The sequence below is a fragment of the Octopus bimaculoides genome, chromosome 23 (assembly GCF_001194135.2).
Source record: "Octopus bimaculoides isolate UCB-OBI-ISO-001 chromosome 23, ASM119413v2, whole genome shotgun sequence".
In the NCBI taxonomy this organism is placed as follows: domain Eukaryota; kingdom Metazoa; phylum Mollusca; class Cephalopoda; order Octopoda; family Octopodidae; genus Octopus; species Octopus bimaculoides.
Genome location: NC_069003.1, coordinates 29,365,205 through 29,371,516, shown reverse-complemented (window position 1 = coordinate 29,371,516; position 6,312 = coordinate 29,365,205). Strand labels below are relative to the sequence as shown.

General features: G+C 35.2%; 1 long non-coding RNA gene across 2 annotated transcripts in view; it reads left to right on the top strand.

Annotated features, from left to right (window-relative positions):
* LOC106877237 (uncharacterized) overlaps window positions 1-5,774 on the top strand; it is a 58,803-nt gene extending 53,029 nt beyond the window's left edge. For both annotated transcript variants that reach the window (XR_008266657.1, XR_001410349.2), the window contains one exon: window positions 2,853-5,774. This is a non-coding gene — a long non-coding RNA (uncharacterized LOC106877237). The remainder of the gene's footprint in view (window positions 1-2,852) is intronic.
* The last annotated feature ends 538 nt before the right edge of the window (window positions 5,775-6,312 follow it).

Genomic DNA, 6,312 nt, shown 5'->3' with positions numbered 1-6,312 from the left:
TATATATATATATATATATCACACCTGTTCACCGTCGTCTCTGAAGCACCGGACATGTCGCAGTCTTAGCGCATGTCTGCGCATCATCAACCGCGGGATGCCTAGCCCTCCATATCGCGGGTGTTGACAGCAAATGGATCGCCTAATCATCGGAACGCTTCCCTTCCACAAAAAGCGGAAGAGTATGCGTTCCAGTTTGGTGATGGTAGGGTCGGGTCAAGGTAAGACGGTCAGACGGTAATCGATGACGGATGCGATGAACGCGTTCACCACCACCACCACCCGACCTTTTAGAGATAGCTTCCTCTCAGCCCATTGCTGGATGAGAGTGGCCACCCTACTCGTTATCTCGCCCCATTTCCTCTCCATTTGGTGATCCAGACCGAACCAGACTCCGAGCAATTTAACCGGTACCAAAGAAGATAACTTGCTCGTCATTTGTTGACTGTTTTTCTACTCCTTATTTGGTACTTTTAACGACAAGATAGGAAACCTTCATAAGGCAGCAGCGTCCAGAAGTTTTAAAAATGCAAAGTTTGTGGAGAGTTAGAGGTTCTAACGAACAAACCACAACAAAGTGGATGTACAGAGTAAACAATCGACGAAGACAAACATTAAGGGCCGTTAGCCAAGACGAATTGTAATGGGTAACGCTTGGGAGAAATTTTTAAAGGAAATAGTATAAATAGAAGAGAAGAATATAGAAGAAGAGAAAAGATGTCGGGAGGCGTGAGAAATGAGGTCCAGCCTGGAAAACGTCTTGTCCGTCATCAACTCGGTAACACTGCAACTTGTATTTGGCTAGAAGGGTACTCAGAAGGAATATTGATAAATATTCTCACTGTATCATCCAGTCTATTATTTAGCCTCGTGATATTTAGCCACGGGCATATGGCGTAGTGGTTAAGAGCGCGGGCTACTAACCCCAAGGTTCCGAGTTCGATTCGCGGCAGCGACCTGATTAATAATAGTAATAATAATAATAATATAATAATAATAATAATAATAATAATAGTAACATTATTATGAGAACCCAGGTTCGAAATTTCCCCAAAACACTTGACGAAGGCTGGAGGGTATATCAGCCGAAAGGTTGTGTTAACAACAAACAAGATGAGGACGAATATCCGTCAAATGTAAATAATGTAAATAATTCCTCATCTCTTAAATATAGAACTGTATCGACGTTTTACATAACAATATTTTTGCAAATCCAATTTGTTGAACAACATTTTGAAATGTAATGAAATATTCTGGAAAACATCGAATTAGTAACGTTAAACGTGAAATTCACATCCTCCAGTCTTATCTTCGGCTTCAAAAGTGGACGTTCAAGCTTCAAATAATAACCAATTTTCGGTTAAATCGCATCCGTGTTACTTATAGAGGTTGAAAGTAAATACTGTTGTGCTCTCTGGAGTACACCGAGTCTGAAAATGAGGGAGGATAGTCACGGTTAGAACGCTTCCTATCATATATGCGTCATCTGCAGCGACACGTAGTGAAACACAAAGAACAACGTAAACAGTACCAGAACAAGTTGATAAATAAAATATATTTTTTGTGCCCACGCTGTCTCGGCATACACCATCAAATAATTGAAGGAAAAAACCCAAATATTTTCTAAAACACAAACGGAAAATAAAACATGTTTTCTTTTTCCTCCAGTCTTTCATTTGAAATCTTCGAATTTCCTTCGGGTCTGGAAAATTTGTTAAAGATATTTTTCGATAAATTATCCTCAATGGAGAATTAGGAACATTATTCAGAAACTTATGATTTGTGCAATATGAATGTTATCACGAGAATGATGATTATAATTTTGATTTTATTTCCCGATATCTACTGGCACCAATTTGTCTGATCCTATAAAACTATTTCTTGAAATATTGGTGCAATAGAATCTTTTGATTCAAGAGGAAACGAAGTATTAATCATGAATCGTGTTTCCATAAAACAGGCCAATACAAGCTTACAATATCTTTTATTTTGCAACATGAATAATAATTTACTTTGATGCATTAACTGAAGCAAGTCCATAGGAAATATATTATAATACATAACCTTTTTAAGATTAAAGAATTCTAAGAGTCTGACGATTTGTTATTCTACCTAGCGCCGGAATTATAGAATACGATTAACGAGACAACATGGGAGTCTCTATGTGGTCAATACACATGCTGGAAATAACATCGAAATTTCCTCAAAATTAAGTTTAACTATCTTTTCAAAAATGCTAGCAATCATTTGACAGCGGTAGTTACAAATATATTCATTCCGAAAGTAAGAGGACTTCGTCAAGGTTATAATAATGTGTTAGCGATATGAGCAGCGTATCAGAAATGATGCAAAACAATAGTAATCACTTAAATTAACATCTGGTTTAATACCAGCATCTGAAAAAGTAGTTCTGCTTTCTCATAAGAACAAACACATCGAAAGAAAATCTCAATAAAACTATAAAAGGACTGCTATAATTCGTATTTTACTGCAATAATGACATTTACCAGCCTATAGCTAGAACGACAGTGAGTAACGAAATGTATGGATCGAAATGCTAATATTTCTTTATGTATCAGTTACTGATAAGCTACAGATGTATCGCTAATGGCGATGTCAGCTGAGAAATATCATAACACAGATATTTATATCACCAAATCCAAATCAGAAAATATAATATGCAATAGGAATATATAGAAGTTGGACAAAATAATGGAAACAACTAGCATCATAGCATCATAATTTTTAAATATCTATAAAACTGCCAAAAGCTTGTTTATTTTTATGTTTTTTGATTTATTATTGGTGTTGCTTAATATACTTTGCTAAAATTGCTGTTCCTTTTCTTTCAGATACCATCAGTAAAAGGTAATTAAAATTCATTAAAATGACATCTATCGGAGTTTCGAAGAGGTCAAATTGTTGGTGCTCGTATGGCAGGCGCTACAGTAACGAAAACAGCCGAAATGTTTGGTGCATCGAGAAGTACTGTCTCGAAAGTTATGACAGCCTTTGAGAAAGAGGGAAAAAATTCCTCGTCGAAACAAAACCCCGGAAGAAAACCAAATCTTTCAGATAAGGACCGTCGGACTCTTATGCAAAATCTTGGAAAGGATCGCAAACGTACAGCTTCAAAAATTACTGCAGAGCTTAATGACCAACCCAAGAACCCAGTTTCCAGAAAAAACTGTTAGCCGGGATCTGCACAAGGCGGATTTCACGGGAGGGCTACAATAAGAAAACCGCTACTTTCAAAAACAAATGTTGCAAAGCATTTAGAGTGGAGTAAAAACCTACAGAATTGGTCCCTAGAGCAGTGGAAGAATATTATTTTTTCGGACGAGTCATCAATTTAAGGGGAAGTGTAAGTCGATTATATCGACTTAAGTGTTCAATCCTGAAATGGTGAAAGGCAAATTCAATCTCGGCAGGATTTGAACTCAGAACGTAAAGTCGGATGAAAGACGGATGAAATGCTATGCATTTTACCCGTCATGCTAACGATTCTGCCAGCTCACCAAATTCCCAGCTGAACTAATATTGATTTCAAATTTTGGCACAAGGCCAGCCAGTTCGAAAGAGGGGATAAATCGATTACATTGACCCCAGTGTTCAAATTGTACATATTTTTATCGACACCGAAAGAATGAAAGGTAAATTCGACCTTCCATGAAAGGTAAATTCGCGGTAGAATTTGAACTCAAAAGACAAAACGAAACGCCACTAAGCATTTTGCACTGTGTACCCATGATTCTGCAAGCTAGCCCTCTTACCACCAAAATTAATATTAAAACCTTTCAAAGAGTTGACAGTCTCTCACAGAAGAGTCTACCACCAACCTACTGATTGGCAATTTAATATAATTGTACATTGCTAAAGAAATCATAGGCTAAGTATTTCGAATATATGGCATGATATGTCTTATCTTACTTAACTTTAATTAATTGACGTTTGATAGTATAATTATATTTTCAATGTAGGATATAAACACTGATTCATATTGTCACTGTGCATATTAATAGTTAGCATTTAATAAAAGGAAAAACAGATTCGGCTATGTAAAATTAAATATACTAAAAGACAGTATGGTCGCTCATTTTTGGAACGCTTTTGGTCAAATTACTTTGTAATTAGAGCTGGATAAGCTTAATAACAGAAATGAACAGATATTCATTAACCAAAATTACAAATAATCTAATGCAATTAACTGGATTTCATGTTTATATATTGCACTATTTTTGCATAGAATTATTTGAATTAATATGTTTTACATAAAAAGAACTCCAATTAAAGGTATTTCAGTTTTCAAACGAAGTCATTTAGAATAATTTAGACATGAACTTATAAATACTTCACATTCAATATTTCTCAATCATTTTCCTAGAAGTAAAATTAATAACAAACAAGCGATCGGAAAACCTGCAGCAACCGGTCTATTTAGCGATGGTTTTAATAGGATTTAAGGGATGCATAAATTTTGTTTAGGTTACATGTGCTTAACTTTTAACTTTAATGGCTTCCAGTGCATCAAACCAAGCTTAAAGATTCATACTTCTCTATAAACGATAGCAAATTAATATTGCGTCCTCATTTACGACATTCTTTCATCTATAAAAAAAATATTATATCCTTTCATTCAAAGAAGAAGTATTGATTTACAATGTTTTGCCACTTACATGTAACGATAATGACTACGTTTACCAGTATTTTATGATGTATTCGTATAAGATGATATTCAACGGTAAGTTGAGGGCTTCTCATAATTCTATAATACCATATATAGTTTGGCCTTTGACGTTTAAGTTGAAACTATAATGTGTATATTTGAAAGAAAAGTTTGGCATTAACATTTATCACCTATTCTTCACTCTTTTTTTCTATTTATAAGTGTTAAACATTTTTATGCTGTGCCTTCACAGTTCATAATATATATAAATCGACCTTGATAGTTCTTTGACCTTTCATTCAGTTAACAGAAACAAATATGAAGAGTGATTCCTTTTATTGAGAAATGAGATTAAAGCAAAATCCCAACATGGCCATCAACGCCAAAGTAATTAAATAAGAATACTTGATGTGTGTACATGTAGAAAATTCGCTGAAACATCTTAAGTTAATATCAGTTATTTGCATGATTGATCTGCATGTAGTTTGTAGGAATAATGGAATAATATTATGCATCATTAAGGCGGTGAGCTGGCAGAATCGTTAGCACGCCGGGCGAAGTACTTAGTGGCATTTCATCGGTTCTTACGTTCTGAGTTCTAATTCCGCTGAGGTCAAATTTGCCTTTCATCCTTGCCGTGTCGATTAAATAAGTACCCGTTGAAGACCTGGGTCAATTTAATCGACATACTGACTCCTCTAAAATTGCTGGCCTTGTGCCAAAATTTGAAAACAAAATATTTAATACGCCAAACCTGGAGATCTGGCAGAATCGTCAACACGAGTTCAAATTCGGCCGAGGTCGACTTTGCTTTTCATTCTTTTAGGGTCAATAAAGTAAGTATTATTTGAGCAATGGGATCGATAGAATCGGCTTACCCACTCCCCCCCTACGAAATTGCTGGCCTTCTGCCACTATTTGAAACCAATAGCAACCTATATTTTGAGGCGATAGCAAAATATCAAATTAAACGCAAGTGTAGCGAAGTATGAGCGCTCGTAATGATATGATTAATACCAGAGCTGTTATAGGGTAATTAATACTAGCAGTAACCTTGACAATTTCACGATTGTATTGCAAAGTATTATACAGATTCTTAAAAATTTAATAAAACCATACTACCCTTGACAACATATATGCTTCGCACTGTTAATATTAAAAGAACGGTTTACAAAAAATCGAAATATCGTCTTTAATAACCAAATTATTTGATACAAATGTTATCGCTTCTACTTACCGAGAAGGGCAATACTAATTAAGTTTTTTCAAGAAATAAGCAATGTTTGACATAAAGCAAAATTTAAGAACAACTGTGATGATTATCTACGATACGATTACGCTGCTAATTTTTTACTAATTTTTACTAATTTTTACTAATTTTTACTAATTTTTACTAATTTTTTACTAAATTCCAATATTCATATCCATACACACCTGCCAATGTCGGAAGTGAATGAAGAAGAATGGCTTCATAACTGAGCTGTAAAGTTCTTTTGTGTCTCTCCATCTCTCTCTCCCCAACTCTCAGTCACTCCGCCACTGACTGACTGACTGACTATCTCACTCACTCACTCTCCCATTTTCTCTTTGTATATATACATTCATACACATACACACACACACACACACACACACACACACACACA